The following is an 18,085-nucleotide window of genomic DNA, read 5'->3' as shown; positions in this document are numbered from 1 at the left end:
GTTTCTCCAATCTCTCCGCGTATGAAAGGTTTTCCATCCCCTCTATCAGACGTGTCGCTCTCCTCTGAACCCTCTCGAGTAATGCCATATCCTTCTTAAGGTACGGCAACCAATATTGGACGCAGTATTCCAGGTGTGGGCGCACCATCACCCGATACAACGGCAGGATAACTTCTTTCGTTCTGGTTGCAATACCCTTCTTGATTATACCTAGCATTCTATTCACTCTCTTAGCGTCCGCTGCACACTGTGCCGTCAGCTTCATTGTCATGTCCACTATTACCCCCAAGTCTCTTTCTTGGGTACTCTCATTCAATAACATCCCTCCCATCGTATAGTTGTACCTCGGGTTCCTGCTACCCACATATAATACTTTACATTTTTCAACGTTGAACTTCATCTGCCATCTCGTCGGCCATTCCCCTAGTTTGTTGAAGTCCCTTTGCAGTTCTTCGCAGTCCTCTTTAGTCCGAGCTCTACTAAATAGTTTGGTGTCGTCCGCAAATTTTATTATCTCACACTTCGTCCCTGTTTCCAGATCATTTATAAATATATTAAATAGCAGCAGCCCAAGCACCGAGCCCTGCGGAACACCACTCGTGACCCTCCTCCAGTCCGAGTAGTGGCCCTTCACCCCTACCCTCTGTTTCCTACCCGCCAACCAGTTTCTGATCCATCTATGTATGTCTCCTTCCACCCCATGGTTCTTCAGTTTCCGGAGTAGAGGTTCATGAGGCACCTTGTCAAAGGCTTCTTGGTCATATGCTGTGCCTATGAGCACACTATGATCTCCCGCCATTACATCTATAGCTGGGCGGAAGGGAGGGGACGCCGTGACACTCCTATTGCAAGGCTGAACTGCAGCCTCTGCCCCGATCCTGGTCACCTCGCCCTCCCTCGCCCCTAATTGGCCTCCCCCCAGATTTGGCCCACCCCTCCCTCTTTTCCCGCCAACCCCTCCCAATTCCCAGCCTGGGCAATGGCCTCAGCCCTTTTGTCGTTGCTGCCCCCCCTAGACAGTGGGAAGTTTGTCTTGTCCTTTAGGCAGTAAGCTCAGTGGCGTAGTAAGAGGGACAGGGGGTGGTCTGCCCCAGGCACTATGTTGGTGGTGGCACTGGTACTCCTCCTCCTATCCACCCCCACCTTTTCCCACTCCTCCCCTCGCCACATGCCCCCTTTCCTTCACCGCTGCGAGCAACAACTTCAACATACTCCTTGCAACCGTGTCATCATTTCACCCATTGACATCACTTCCAGGTGCCGCTCATAGGAAGTGACATCAGAGGGAGAGCTGACAAGGTTGCAAGGAGTACATTGAAGCTCTTGTCGCTCACAGTAGTGAACAACTAGAGGCAGGGGGAATTGGGTAAGGAGTGTGGGGGGCGGCTCTCACCCTTGCTACACCACTGAGTCAGCGTGTGCGGGCGTCTCTCCTCCGCCACACCTCTCCTCCTCCAGCACCCTCTACTGGTTTAGCGATAGCACGCTCAGGGCCTCTGCGCATGCGCAGACTAACATAATGACATCACATCAACATCCATGCATTTCTGGATGCCCTCCAACCACGGCACCGAGTTTAGTATGCCACGATGTCAAAGTGTTTGTGATGCACTGAGTTATAATAATTATGCAAATTCAAAGAAACATTAGCTCTTACTTGTAACCACAGGAAATGTGGGCAGTTTTCAAATAGCCCATTTACTTGTTGAATGATTTTTGAAAATTGTCATTATTGATATATACAATACCAAAGTTCTAGATTTAAATGTATGATGTCCAATTCTACATTGCACATGACTGTTCTGAGAGAAGGGATGTTAGGAGGATCATGATTCTTCAAGTTAGTTATCAAAAATTTCAGGGGAAGACCTAACAATTCCAAAGTTAATGGGAAGGTTGGGGTGGAATTAGTGTAAGGCTGAAGTTAGCTTAGGGTAATGATTCCTATACCTGTACTGGGGAGGGGAACCCCTGCCAGTCAGGTTTTTAAGAGATCCACAAAGAATATGCATGAAATCAATTTACATATACTGTCTCCCTGGTATGCAAAACGATCTCGTGCATTTTCATTATGATATCCTGCAAACCTGACTTGCTGGGGTTCACTCAGGATAGGTTTGGGAATCATTGGTCTAGGGGCCTAATAGCCTCTACCTAGGGTTACCATATGGCTCCAGAAAAAGGGAGGATTGGTTAAGATATCTGGGTTTTAATTCCATTGTGGAATACCCTACACTCCACATAACTTCTTTATAAAATTTTAATTTCCCTCTCTCTGCCACAGATGCAGTGTGTGTGTGGTGCAGTGGTTAAAGCTACAACCTCAGCACCCTGGGGTTGTGGGTTCAAACCCACGCTGCTCAGTCGATCTTTTGTTTTCAAGTTTGTGGAGATCTGGAATGAACTTCCTGACTCCATTAGGCTTTTAGGCCAGCTGCAATTATTTCGTAAATTCCTGAAAACTTTGTTGTTCTCGCAATTTTTAAATGGTTTAACTACAGTCTCAACGAAATGATTATAGTCCTTTTTCTTTAGTTTTTCTTATGTACTTTAGTTTTTAATTAGTTCTTCCTTTTCCTATGTTTTATCAAGTTTTCAAGTTTATTGACTTTTTAATATACCGACCATCACAAAGTATCTGGCCGGTTTACAATAAGATTTATAAAAGTTTAAATATAAAATATAGTGAGTGAACATTAAAACATAATTTGACTAACATGAACGTGTGGATAAGAGGGGAAGGGAGGGGGAAAGTTACATATTTTAGAGAAGAAAGGGAGAAGTAGGGATGGGAAAAAACAGTTTGGGTAGGGTCGCTTTTTTTAAAGCGGTTGGATATAGGAATTGAATTCGGACGAGTTTATGAATAAAGTGGATGGGAAGAAGAGGGAAGAAGAAAAAAAAACAAAATAAAAAAAAAAGATAAGACTATGATAGAGAAAATGCATCCTGAAATAGAAATGTCTTCAAATTGATCTTAAATTTATCTAAATGTTGTTCTTCTCTAAGTTGTTGAGGTAATGCATTCCATAGTGTAGGGGCAACAACTGTAAAATTTATTTTTCGAGTATTATAGTATTCTTTGATAGAAGGGATTCGTAATAGTTTTTGGTCGGTGGACCTCAGAATTCGTGGAGAGCTATGGGGGATAAGAAGTTTATGAAGGAATAGAGGCTGGTTTGTGAGATTTATTTTAAAAATAAGCAGGATGACTTTATAGGTTATGCGGTGCGCGATTGGTAGCCAGTGTGCATCTTTCAGTAGTGGAGTAACATGATCATATTTGCCTATTTTATAAATGAGTTTTATTGCAGTGTTTTGAATTAATTGTAAACGGCGGGTTTCTTTTTGTGGGAGACCAGTGTAGAGTGAGTTACAATAGTCTAAATGAGAGATGACAAGGGAATGTACTAGAATTGTAATTGCTTCTGTTCCTAGAATCGAGGTTAATGAGCGGATAAGACGGAGTTTAAAAAAACATATTCTTACAACTGAACTGATTTGGTCATGAAAAGTGAGATCCTTATCGATTATAAATCCCAATAGTTTTATTTTTGTTTCCATTTGTATAGGAGTGGATTTAATAGCAATTTTATCTGGCAAAGATTCACTGTTTTTAATTGGTAGAAGTAAAGCTGAAGATTTTTCGATATTGAGAGATAGTTTGTTAGTATATAACCAGTCGTGTATAGTGTCAAGTTTATGATTTATATCTGATACGTCTGTAGTATTGGAAGTGTTGACTGGGTGAAGAAGTTGAATGTCATCTGCATAGGCGAAAATGGTGAAACCAATAGATTGAGCTAGTGTAAGGAGAGGAGACAGGAAGATATTAAATAGTAGTGGGGATAGAATAGATCCTTGAGGAACTCCGTAAGTCAGTGAGATAGGTTGAGAAATTTCATTTTTTACCTGTACTGAAAAACTACGTTCAGTAAAGTAAGAGATGAACCATTGATAAGCTGGACCTGAAATACCGCAGTCTTTGAGTCGATTTAGAAGAAGTGAGTGATCAATAGTATCGAAGGCTGCGGAAAGGTCGAGAGAAATAAGAAGAACCGATTTTTGGTGCTCATGATAGTAGTGAATAGTGGAGATGAGGCCTAGCAGAGACAGTTCAGTCGAGTGTGAAGAGCGAAAGCCTGTTTGACAAGGGTGAAGAGCATTAGTTTTTTCAATGAATTCAGTCAGTTGGGTATGGATGATTTTTTCTGTGAGTTTAGAGATGAGGGGTAAGTTGGCAATGGGACGGTAATTTTTTGGCTGAGAAGGGTCTAAATTGTGCTGTTTTAATTTTGGAATTATAAGTGCAGTTTTCCAAGAAATAGGAACTATACGGTCAGAAAAGGATTTAGAGATCATTTCCCAGATAAATGGACCAAAGAAGGAAAAGTATTTTTTGAGGAGGAGAGGGGGTATGCTCTCTATTGGATTATTAGAAGTGTTAAGCGATTGAAGAATAGGAAGAAGATTAGTTAAAGAGGGCATTTTGAAATTTGAGCAGATGCTGAAGGAGAGGCAAGAGGAATCGTCTATAGAGTATGGAAGGGGAGGAGTAGGGGAAGGTCCTAGGTTAGATCTGATGTTTTTAATTTTGGTATCGAAGAAGAGTGATAACTCTTTTGCTGAGGGTTGTGCAGCTGTAGGAGTGGTTTTCTTTTTAGAGTAATTGGAGAGAGATTGTACTAGATTGAAGAGCAATGATGAGTTACGGGTAGTGGAAATGAGTTTAGAATAGTATTCTTTTTTTGTTTGCTGTATGGAAATTTTGTATTGAGATGCTTTTTCCTTGTAGAGAGTTAGAAAATTGTTGAGGCGTGTTTTGCGCCATTTTTGTTCGACAGAGCGAAGTTGTTGACGAAGTAGGGTAAGTTTATTATCAAACCAAGGTTGTTGTTTTTTGTTTTTTGAATCTAGTTTGGGATGGGTGCATATTTCTTGCTGAGGTGCTAGTAAATCAATTAAAGATTTTGTAGAGACTTCCCAAAGGGAAAACTGTTTATCAACAGAGAGTGAAGAAAAGTCATTAAGATTTAGATTGAAGGAATTTTGAATAGAGGAAAGAGGTATTTTATTAATATTACTGGGGGAGTGGTGGTTTTTATTTGTTTTTTGTTTAGGACAGGGTGAAAAGTCTGAGTAATCCATTTGCCAGTTAATTAGAATGTGATCAGTCCAAGGAAGAGGATAAAATTGAAAGTTTTTAAAGAGGTGACCTAGGGAGTCAGGGCAGAAGACCATGTCGATGGTGTTGCCAGCGGAGTGGGTGGGGGTAGAGATGAGAGGAGATAATGAAAGATCAGAGATTAAAGTTAAGAGCTCTGCGGTGTTAGAGTGGTTGGGAATATTAAAGTGTATGTTAAAGTATGTTGTGTAACTCTAGTCTTAATTACATGTGAACCGAGTCGAGCTCCACTGGGAGATGACCCGGTCTATAAACCAAAGATTAGATTAGATCAGATCAGCTTGGCTGCTCTTCTTTGAACCTTTTCTAGTGCCACTATATATTTCTTGAGATAAGGAGACCAGAATTGAACGCATTACTCCAAGTGAGGTTGCACCATGGAGTTTCACTGGAGATAAGAATATGTGCTAATAGTGTGTGGGTTTATTAGTTTGAAATTATAACATATAAATTGTAATGGATGACATGAATGATCATACATACTTGTATACTTATTTAGTATAGGTGTTTTCTGGGGCAGAATTTAGGTGGAGCCTGAATGGAGTTGCAATTTACATGTATACATTTACAGCTGCAATAATGCTTGGGTTCATCTTACCCACGATTTCTGCAGGATTTATTTGCTTTAGTATTTCATAAAGACACGTACACCTCTTATTGCTAATTATGCCAAAATCCCCCTCCTAGGTTCCAAATATGGGGTGCGTGTATGCCAGCTTACAGTGGGAGCCTGGGGGCTATGATTTTTGGTTGAGGACACTTGCTGTGATGATTGAATTAGATATATGACCCCTTAATTCTATAGATGGAGGAGTGGCCTAGTGGCTAGAGCTGCTGCCTTAGCACCCTGGTTTTTTTAATGGCACAATCAATTATCATGCCACTTAAAACCAAATAAAACACTTAAGTTAGGCGCCAAGTGCCTACAAGTGCCTAACTGTCAGCGGCTTCTTTTAGAATCCATCCCTATGTGCTTAACTGTCAACAGCCATTGAAGAAAAGTCCATAGTCTGCTGTTGAGACAGACATTGGACGGTAGCATGGAATGCTGCTACTATTTGGGTTTTTGCCAGGTACTTGTGACTTGGATTGTCCTCTGTGAAGACGGGATGCTGGGCTAGATGGACCCTTGGTCTGACCCAGTAAGGCTAATCTTATGTTCTTACGTGAGCCAAGTATAGGACAATCGAGCCATTGTGACATCACTGATGAGGTTGGCTCTTAAGCATTGGTGGAATGAGGCATTATGACATCACAATCTCAGCTCTGGAATGCTGCTACTATTTGGGTTTTTGTCAGGTACTTTGTGACTTGGATTGGCCTCTGTGAAGACGAGATGCTGGGCTAGATGGACCAAAACCAAACATATGATTGTATCAAAGGATGGGCAGTTGGAATGTCCTGACAGTGTGACAGTATTAAACACTATGATATATTTCTCTGCTGAAATTAAATATCTTGGGGTGATATTGGATGCCCAATTAATCTTTCACCCTCATGTGCAGAATATAACTAGAAAGGTTTGATAAATGCATTTGTAGCTTTCTAAGCATTCGCAACTTGAAATAAAGTGTGAATTCAAACAAGTTGTACAATCTATTGTCCTTGCAGGTATGGATTACTGTAACATCGTTTTTGGGGGCATTTCATCTTCCTGTTTTCGAGCCCTGTAGCTTGCTCAGAACTCAATTGTTTGCTTACTGTACGGGATTCGATGATTTGAGCATGTAACTGCAGATTTTATTTCGACGTACTGGCTAACAGTGGAATATCAGGTAAGGTACAAATTGCTATTGATGGTGTATTTGAATTTAACATACCAAGACAGAAGACCGAAATCCTCCGCAAACCAAATGATCACAAGGAAACAGCGGTGGAGACGAGAAAATTCAGGATAGCCCAATCGCGTGTCAAAAGTAATTTTTTTGTAGATACATGTGATTGGACTATCCTGACTTTTCTCGTCTCCACCGCTATTTCCTTTTGTATTTGACTTTAAACCAATTTGCACCTGTATACTTGCAGAGCTTTATTTTGCCATATGTTCCTGCTCGGCAATTGTGTTCTGCAGGTCATTCTGACTTAAGTTATTCCATCGTACAAAATATTGCAACATGAGACAATTAGAAAAAGTGTTTTGTCCTGTGCTGGACAAGTGAAGTGGAACAAGCTTCCAGTATATACTTATACTGCAGAAAGACTTGTACCAATTTAAGAAACTGCTGAAGCGATACCTCTTTTGTCAGATGGAATATGCAATGTGGTGGACTTTCATGGCTTTGGTTGGTAATAAGATTCTTTTTATGGTACTCTTTGTGATTTTTGTTTGGATTGGATTGGATATACCGCTTGAGCATAGGTATTAAGAAGTTTACAATACTAGATTTAGGCATTGAGCTAGTCTCTCTGTCCCGAACGGGCTCACAATCTAAGCATACAAGAAAAGACATCAGTAACATTACACTTCCCCCTCTGTATTTGCGAATTCCTTATCTACGGATTCGCTTATTAGCGGTTTTAAATGAAAAAAAATCACTTTCATTTTTCAGGCTATTTTAAGCCCTGTAAGTCCCCCCTTAAGCCTTACCTGGTGGTCTAGCGGGTTTTTGGGGCAGGAGTGATCTTCCCATGCTCCTGCCCCGTGCAGATCGCTCATAGGAAATGGCTCGAGACTACAGGAGCTCAAGGCAGCCATTTCCTGTGAGCGATCTGCACGGGGCAGGAGCATGGGAAGATCGTTCCTGCCTGAAAACCCACTAGACCACCAGGTAAGACTTAAGGGGGGGGGCTTTCAAGGCTTAAAATAGCCAGAGGAAGAGGGGGTTAGGGGCAGAACTGGCCCGAATATTATTCGCGGGTTTTTTTTTTCATATTTGCGGACTGGCTCTGCCCCAAACCCTCGCAAATACGGAGGGGGAAGTGTAATAAGAAGGAGGAAAAGAAAGTACCCAATGGAAAGTAAAGAACATTGAAGGCAAGAACCCCTCCCCCCTCAAGATCCAAGAAAATGAGTATCATACTGTAGTTACATTAAAAGGAAAGATAGAATAGTTAAACTAACAATCTAAATTTATAAATATCAATAACAGGGAATGGCAGCCCCTAGCTTTGGAGTCTCCATATGTGTGGCTGTTGGTTATATTGCTTGTCCATGAAGAAAGCGAATGTTGCACACCTATAACAGGTGCCATAGACAGCAGGATACAACAACCACACAATCCTACCCTACCCGTCCCTCATTCCCTGAGGGGCTTATTAGCAGTCTATCCAAATGTGGTTCATTTTCTGTGGGGAGCGTTGCAGCTCAGGCCTCCCTTGCGCCTTCCCTGTCCAACTTGGAACCATAATCTGGTTCTTCACTCTCTTGCTCGCCCTCTTGCTCTGATGGATCTCACGCTCAAGATGGTCTGCCTGGTGGCTGTTACCTCAGCCGAACTTCCTGATTCACATGGAAAGCAGAAACCACTTTTGGAAGAAAGGAAGGAACAGTACGCGACATCACCGTGAAATCCAGACTCCGCAAAAAAGGAACCCTGCAGGAGAGGGCCTTAAACTCTCAGGGAGCTTAAGGCCCTCTCCTGCAGGGTTCCTTTTTTGCGGATTCTGGATTTCACAGTGATGTCGCGTACTGTTCCTTCCTTTCTTCCAAAAGTGGTTTCTGCTTTCCATGTGAATCAGGACGTTTGGCTTCCTCTGGTTCGCGAACCAGAGGAAGCAAAAGCAGGAAGCCGAATATATATATTTTAACTGAAGGGATTTCAAACAGATATATTATCCCAGGACAAGCAGGCAGCATATTCTTGACTGATGGGTGACGGCACCGACGGAGCCCCGGTACGGACAATTTTAGAGTGATTGCACTCTAAGAACTTGGAAAGTTCTAGCAGGCCGCACCGCGCACGCGCGAGTGCCTTCCCGCCCGACGGAGGCGCGCGGTCCCCAGTTTCTTAGTTTCTGCGGAGCTAAGAAGACGCACGTTTCAACGGCTGTTGAAAACTTTTGTTCCTTTCGCCTTCCCGCTCGCATAAACTTGTTCGGAAATATTGTTTCCCTCTTTTTCTTTTCTTTTCTTTGTTTAAAAAAAACCAAAAACTAATTGTGTTTTCTTTTTCATTTTTTCGGTTTCGCCCCAGCGGGGCCTGTTGCCACCATCGAGGCCTCGGCCTTCGATTTGGCAGAAGCCGTTTTTACCTTCATGCCCCTCCACCTGCACCTGCCTTTTCTTCTTCCACTGTTTCCTTCTCTGCTTACGCAACATCAGGAGACCCTTCTGCATCCCAACCTTCCGTCTCTGCACCTGACAGCTTGGTTTCTCTCGGGCTGACTTCTCATGATACTCTTCTGTCTCAGCCCGTTCGTTCCATTCTGGATGCCTCCAGGAAACCGGCCACTCTGCAATATTACCATCAGAAGTGGACACGGTTTTCTTCCTGGTGTCTTCTTCATCATCATGATCCCACTTCCCTTGCAGTGGAGACCTTGTTGGATTATCTTCTTTCTTTGTCTGACTCTGGCCTCAAGTCTACTTCCATCAGAGTCCACCTCAGTGCTATTGCTGCTTTTCATGAGCCAGTTAATGGAAAACTTCTCTCGGCTCATCCCTTGGTGTCTAGATTCATGCGGGGTCTTTTCAATGTGAAACCACCGCTCAAAGCCCCTCCTGTAATCTGGGATCTCAATGTGGTTCTTTCTGCCTTAATGAAGCCTCCATTTGAACCTTTGGCTACCGCTCCTTTCAAGTTTCTCACTTGGAAGGTACTTTTCCTTATTGCTCTTACCTCTACCAGGAGGGTCAGTGAGCTACATGCACTAGTTGCTGATCCACCTTTTACAGTCTTTCATCATTTTACAGTCTTTCATCATGACAAGGTGGTTCTGCGTACACATCCAAAGTTTCTCCCTAAGGTTGTCTCTAAATTCCATCTCAACCAATCTATTGTTCTGCCTGTCTTCTTTCCGAAACCTCACTCTTATTCTGGAGAACAGGCTCTGCATACTTTGGACTGTAAGCGGGCTTTGGCTTACTATTTAGACCGTACTAAGCCCCACAGATCATCTCCCCAACTCTTTCTGTCCTTTGATCCGAATAAATTGGGACGTCCTGTTTCTAAACATACGCTGTCAAATTGGCTCGCAGCGTGCATTTCATTCTGTTATGCTCAGTCCGGACTGACACTGGAAGGTTCTGTCACGGCCCATAGAGTTCGAGCTATGGCAGCATCTGTAGCTTTTCTCCGTTCCACTCCTATTGAGGAAATCTGCAAGGCTGCTACTTGGTCCTCAGTTCATACCTTTACATCTCATTATTGTCTGGATGCATTCTCCAGACGGGATGGACACTTCGGCCAATCTGTTTTGCAAAATTTGTTTTCCTAATGGCCAACCTTCCCTCCATCCCTCCTTTTGTTAGCTTGGAGGTCACCCATCAGTCAAGAATATGCTGCCTGCTTGTCCTGGGATAAAGCACAGTTACTTACCGTAACAGGTGTTATCCAGGGACAGCAGGCAGATATTCTTGCGTCCCACCCACCTCCCCGGGTTGGCTTCTTAGCTGGCTTATCCTAACTGGGGACCGCGCGCCTCCGTCAGGCGGGAAGGCACTCGCGTGTGCGCGGTGCGGCCTGCTAGAACTTTCCAAGTTCTTAGAGTGCAATCACTCTAAAATTGTCCGTACCGGGGCTCCATCGGTGCCGTCACCCATCAGTCAAGAATATCTGCCTGCTGTCCCTGGATAACACTTGTTACGGTAAGTAACTGTGCTTTAGGGTGGGAAAGAGGAACCCAAACTATAGCTAAGTGATGCTGGATTCTGTGTTAGGAGTCACTGCCCAAGAAAAGGATCTAGGTATCATTGTTGAGGATACGTTGAAACCCTCGGCTCAATGTGTGGTAGCGGCTAAGAAAGCAATAGAATGTTAGGAATTATCAGGAAAGGAATGGAAAACAAAGATTAAAATGCTATAATGTCCTTGTATTGCTCTATGGTACTGCCGCACCTCGAATACTGTGTGCAGAGTTTTGGCGCCGTATCTCAGATAAGATATAGCGGAATTAGAAAAGGTACAGAGAAGGGCAACGAAAATGATAAAAGGAATGGGATGACTTCCCTATGAGAAAAGGCTAAAGTAGCTAGGGCTCTTCATCTTGGAGAAGAGACAGCTCAGGGGTGATATGATAGAGATCTATGAAATACTAAGTGGAGTGGAAAGGGTAGATGTGAATTGCTTGTTTACTTGTTCCAAAAATACTAGGACTAGGGGGCATGCAATGAAGCTACTAAGTAGTAGATTTAAAACAAACTGAAAAAAATATTTCTTCACAAAACATGTAATTAAACTCTGGAATTCATTGCCAAAGAATGTGGTAAAATCAGTTAGCTTAGCAGTGTTTAAAAAAGGTTTGGATAGTTTCCTAAAAGAGAAGTCAATAGGCCATTATTGAGACGGTTTGGGGAAATCTAGGATACGCAGCATAAAATCTGTTTACTGCTTGGGATCTGGGTTGGCTGCTGTTGAAAACAGGCTACTGGACTTGATGGACCTTTGGTCTGTCCCAGTATGGCAATTCTTATGTTCTTAATCTGAGCTCCTTGACAAGGGCCGCTTGGAGCCATCAGCTGTGACGTCACCCAAATGTGTGGCTGTTATATCCTGCTGTCCATGGAGAACATTTGTAACAGGTGCGCAACATTTGCTGTCCTGCTCTTCTGAAACAGGAAATGACATCATAAGAGGCAGGATCAATAGAACCGTCAGTGGTGCCATTAGTAATGGTAATTCAGCACCTTTATGCTGCTTTCTTTTATCCCTGGGAAAGAGTTGCATTGGGGAAGGAAGAGGAAGATGCTGAACTGGAGAAGGCTCCGTGCTCAGGGCAGTTTTTAACTAGATATAAAAAGGGAAAAAAAAAAGCAAAATACAGAAATGAGAACCTGGCAAAATAACAGGGGGAAATTCTATAAATGGCACCCTACCGGCATCTAAATTAAGAGGGAAATGCCATTTGAAATTCTCCTTCCATAAAATTTCAAGGCATCTACTAGTGCCTAACACCACTGTAGGTATGGCTAATGCCAGAAGTGGCGTCGGGCGCTTCCGGAGGTGCGATTCATGTCAAAGGTAGGTGCCAGAAATATAGGCCTTAAACCCTGGCCTACATTTCCGGTGCCTACCTTAGCCAAAGGCGCCATTCTCTAAACGGTGCCATCGCGTGTTTGACATGCAATTGGCAGACGCATTTAAGATGGCCACTGACAATGGCGTCATTTAAAGAATCTGGGACAAAATGTCCATAGGTCTTCCACTACAAAAGTAAGTAATTTTTTTTTTATAGTTTTTCCACGTTTAAAGCCTATTTTTCATATGGAAAAGGCCTTTTTGTATCATTATGTGACCATCTATGGGCATAAACACTATGGGGTCCTTTTATCAAGCCACGCTAATGGATTTAGCGCATGGTAATGATTTAATGTGTGCGACGTGCTATGCAGCCAACACTTCCAAGCGAAAGCCTTTGAAGGCCATCATATGATAGAGACCTTCAAGATCATGAGGGGCATGGAGAGGGTGGATAGGGACAGATTCTTCAGGCTGAAAGGGACAGCAAATACGAGGGGGCACTCGGAGAAACTGAAGGGAGATAGGTTCAGAACAAATGAAAGGAAGTTTTTTTTCACCCAAAGGGTCGTGGACACTTGGAATGCGCTACCGGAGGAAGTGATCAGGCAGAGTACGGTACAGGGATTCAAACAGGGATTGGACGGATTCCTGAAGGATAAAGGGATCGTGGGATACTGAGGGAGGAGCTGGGATGTAACACAAGTATAGAAAGCTAACCAAGTAATGAGTATAGAAACCAAACCAGGTCGTGCATGTGCAAGACCGGAAGGTTGGGACTTCGATAGGAAGACAGGATTTAAATGAGAAACCAAGGTGGCAAGGGAGCCTCTTCTGGTGATACAGACAGGTCGTGACCTGTTTGGGCCGCCGCGGGAGCGGACTGCCGGGCAGGATGGACCTGTGGTCTGACCCGGCAGAGGCACTGCTTATATTCTTATGTTCTTATGTGGCTCCTTTGCCTAGCGGGACCACGAGTTGCTAACCCCCCTGTTGTGTCCATTATAAATGATATCTCATTTGGATACCACATTGCTCCACATTGGAAATCAGATCATAATATCACATGTTGCCAAGCCTGCAATGAGCAATATAGACACAACCTTTTTCTTTCATTTTCTTAAATTGTTGGCACCTTAATGCTCTAGTACCGTGGCACACACTCTGTGTAACACCAGGGAAAGAAAGTTGTGGATGCTAACCAGTGAGGATATGGAATAATTAGACATTGTTTTCTATATTTGTCTAGTTTAAGGGCTAGAGGAGATGATGGCATACTGTGTAGTTGGCAGTAAAGTTGTTACTGAAGCCATCTGCAAAACCCTCCTACTCATGATGTTAAAATTAAATTGACTTTTTTTCAGTTAAACACTGGCTTTCTTATTGTCTTGCTGAAAAATACAACATAGCATTGGATTAGCAATATCTTTCCCGATTTCTTAGCAGACCTCCCCGGGGTATTCTACTGTATTGCTTCACATGCCAAGTGAGCTGTGATTGGAACTAATAGATAGATAGATTTTTTCTTCATTACAGAAAGCAGGGCATATACTGTACCTCATGTAAATAGATTGGCCAAGATAAAGGTCCATAGTCTGCTTGCCCTGGATCAGTAACCAAACTTCAGGATTGCAACCGTAACGTTTGAAAGTCACTCAGAGGTATAGAGTTCTTCAAGAAGAGAAGAACTCTATACCTCTGAGTGACTTTCAAACGTTACGGTTGCAATCCTGAAGTTTGGTTACCAATTTGAATGAGAAGACAGTTCTTTTATTTGAACTCTAATATTTTTCTGACTTCCACTAATATTTAACTATTAGTACCCCAGTGACATTATAAAGAAATTATATTTGCCCTGGATCAGTAGCATGGAATGTTGCTGCTCTTTGAGGTTGTAGAATGTTGTCAGGGTTTTTTTTGTTGGGGTTTTTTTTTTTTTTGCCAGAATACAATATTATCTATTTTACTTCTTTTTTTCTTATTTTGATGCTCTTGCCAGTAGATGGTGAAATGTTCTAGGAAGTGGTCTGACCATATTACGAATGTCCATTTTATTGCTATTATCTTGAAGCTGTTTTCCCTTTTTCCATTGCTTTATTGTGGTTTTGTTTTGTTTTTTTGAAGGATACAATTTCATATGTCTTTCAGGGAAGAGAGAAACTCTTATCTAAGTGTATGTTCAGGTCTCCTGCAACTAGAATAGCATTGTCTTGCAGCATTAGATCGATTAGGAAGGCAATGAAGTAGTGTTTGACTTCTATCCATTTTCCCAGTGGGCAGTATCAGATGGCATTGATTAGCTTGTCTTTTATGGAGGGGACTTGATTTCCACTGATTCTGAGAGGAAATCATTGGTTATGGTGACTTCAAAGGCATTCGTATTGATGATCTACCCCCTCCTCTTCTTTTTTTTTTTTTTATATAGATGTAATATTTTATAACCATATGGAAGAAGGTCTCCTTTTACTGGGTCATCCTGTAATTGCAACCAGGTTTCAGTTACGAGTAATATGTAGAAATAAAACAAAACATAAAGGAAAAAATAATACCTTTTTTATTGGACTAACATAATATAGTTTTTGATTAGCTTTTGAAGGTAACCCCTTCTTCCTCAGATCAGATGTTGGCAAAATCAGTATATATAAATGCTTTCATGTTTCCATATACATACTGATTTTTGCCAACATTTGCTTATTTCTGATCTGAGAAAGAAGGGGTTACCTTCGAAAGCTTATCATAAACTACATTAAGTTAATCTAATAAAAAGGTATTTTTTCCTTTGTTTTTCTTTTATTTCTACATATTACCTCGAAGAGTGGACTAACACGGCCACTACACCTTTTCGTTCAAGTTACTAGTAATAAATTTGGTTGGTCTTGCATTAGCCAGTCCCTGATTAAGTCTGTTTTGTTTATCAGGGATCTAGCATTAATATAGCGGTCAAGGATTGTGAGCGAGGAGTTGTTTAGGGAGGAGTTATGTTTAACCTTTTGGGTTATAAGGTTGTTGATCGATCTAGCGTGGTCTGGTTTCTTGTTTAATTTCTTCTGGGGGTCTATTGCCTGTGACTACCTCAATTTTCCTCGTTATTGGATTGTGGCTTTTTGGGACTTTGTGTGGGAGAGGTTTACCTTCTATCTGGATCCTATTGGTCATGATGATAGGTAATGGTTTTTCAGTAGTGTTAGTTGGCCTAGTTATATTACCAATAAACCTACCCCCTCTTCTACAATACATAACTGCGCTAGCTGAATGGCCCGCACTGCTCCTGACGCTCATAGAGTTCCTATGAGCGTCGGGAGCAACGCAGGCCATTCAGTGCGGCTCTCTGCGCTAGAAACTGCTAGCGCAGTTTTGTAGAAGAGGGGGCTAGTCTTATCCACATTCTAGCTATGTTTCTTTGCATTCTGAGTGTTGTATTAGGTAGGGGTATTGTTTATACAATAGGTAATATAGCTATAACAAACTGTCCTATCTTTGCTGGGTGCTTGGTTCACATTGGGGGTGTTTTTCAGCAGTTTTTACGGTGTCTGAGGGTCTTGTTTGGAGAGCTTATTGTGACTGTGCACTTCACTGCACAAAGTGTGCCAGGGTGTTCACGTTAGCATTGGTTAATACAGGAGGCACTTGCATCCATTCCCATTGTCCATCCCTGACATGCCCCTTCCGAAAAATAAATACCCCATGCATAGTGTGTGCAGATGGAAAATGTAACGCTGAATGCATGAGCGTATCTTGCATTAGGCCATTTTTACTGCATTAAGGCATGAATTAGTGCCTAACGCACGCAGATTAGCAAAAGGGCCCCATGTGTGTTTTTTAAAGTGATGTTTCTCAGATCAGGCCTGAATACCCCCCCTAGTCAGTCTGATTGTTCAGGATATCTGCAATCAATATGTTTTAGTGTTTTGCATGCATCTTGTATATTCACTGCGAACATCGTGAAAACCAGACTGGCTGGGGGAACCCGAGAACAAATTTGTTAGAGCTACAGCCTCAGCACCCTGAGGTTGAGGGTTCAAACCCACACTGCTCCTTATGACCCTGGACAAGTCTCTTGGTTCCCCCCATTAGCCCAGGTATATAAGAGGTCATAATGCCGCTTTACAGAACAATGGTCAGACCGCATTTGGAATACTGTGTTCAACACTGGTCTCCATACCTTAAGAAAGATATAACTCTGCTGGAGAGAGTGCAGAGGCGAGCCACGAAACTTGTCAAAGGGATGGAGCATTTGGGTTACAAAGATCGACTCAGGAAACTGGGACTGTTTACCCTCGAGAAGAGAAGTCTGAGGGGGGAGATGATAGAGACTTTTAAAATATTAAAAGGATTTGATAAAATAGACCAAGAAGCAACATTACTAACATTTTCAGATGTGACACGGACTAGAGGTCATAGCCTGAAACTGAGTGGCAGCAGGTTCAGGACAAATGTCGGGAAGTTCTGTTTCGCGCAACGCGTGGTGGGTGCTTGGAATGCGCTCCCCGGGGGAGGTTGTGGAGGAGACTACTGGACTGGGATTCAAGCGCAAGTTGGATGCACACCTTCTTGCATATCATATTGAGGGATACGGTAAATCTGGGTCTCCAAAAATGGGCCGCCGCGTGTGCGGATCGCCGGACTAGATGGACCTCGGTCTGATCCAGCGAAGGCGTTTCTTATGTTCTTATAGATTGTGAGCCCGCCGGTACTAGGGTTACCAGATTTTCCAAACCGTTCCACTTGTCCCCAGCCCTGCGTCCCGCTACTCTCATCTGGCAGGATGGCATCTGCACAGGCACAGATGCCCTTCTGCCCAACAGTGATTTGTTGGAAGCTTTTCAAAACCCAGACAAAGTACTATGTTTTGAAAAGCCGTCTGGACCCCCGGACATGTCCAGGGAAGTCTGGACGTCTGGTAACCCTAGCCAGGACAGACAGGGAAAAATGCTTGAGTACCTGAATAAATCCATGTAAACTGTTCCAAGCTCCCCTGGGAGAATGGTATAGAAAACTAAAGAAATTGAAGCCTATTTTATTAAATACAAGTACAAATCCTGCATAAATCACAGTGACAACGAAGCCACAGACATTTCTGCTTGCTCAGGAGCAAGTGTAAAGGTACACTCAAATGTAAATGATGATTCTGCCCAAAACCTGCTCCTGCTTACGCTCAGATCAGGTATAAATGTGCATGTTCTGGCTGTTCTGCATACTTTTACGGGTGGAATAACTTTATATGCAACGTTGCAAACTTGTTCTCTCTCTTCCCCAAATTCTGTTTATGGTGCCTGAGGTTGTGCGCACAACTTAATGAATTGCCCTAATCAGCACTGATAATTGGCAATTGACACCTCATAAGGCCACTGATCGGCTCTAATTAAAAGTTACATGCACAGCTCAACGTGATTCTATAAAGAATATGCACTAGTTGCAGTGCACGAATCTGAAAAGGGAGTATGGCCAGAGGCAGTCATGAGTGTTCCTAAAAGTTAGGCGCATTGTTATAGAATACACCCAGTATGCAAACAACTTAGAAACATAGAAAATGATGGCAGAAAAGGGCCACGGCCCACCTAGTCTGCCCACTCTGATGACCCACCCCCTAACTTCCTCCATGAAGAGACCCCACATGCCTATCCCATTTTTTTTTAAAATCTGGCACGCTGCTGGCCTCAATTACCGGTATTGGAAGATTATTCCAACAATCAACCACCCTTTCGGTAAAGAAATATTTTCTGGTGTCACCATGAAATTTTCCCCCTTCCCCCCCCTCCCCCCGATTTTCAACAGATGCCCTCTT

The sequence above is a fragment of the Geotrypetes seraphini genome, chromosome 15 (genome assembly GCF_902459505.1).
Source record: "Geotrypetes seraphini chromosome 15, aGeoSer1.1, whole genome shotgun sequence".
Taxonomy (NCBI): domain Eukaryota; kingdom Metazoa; phylum Chordata; class Amphibia; order Gymnophiona; family Dermophiidae; genus Geotrypetes; species Geotrypetes seraphini.
The sequence above is the reverse complement of the archived record's forward strand: the minus strand, read 5'-3'. Positions refer to the sequence as shown.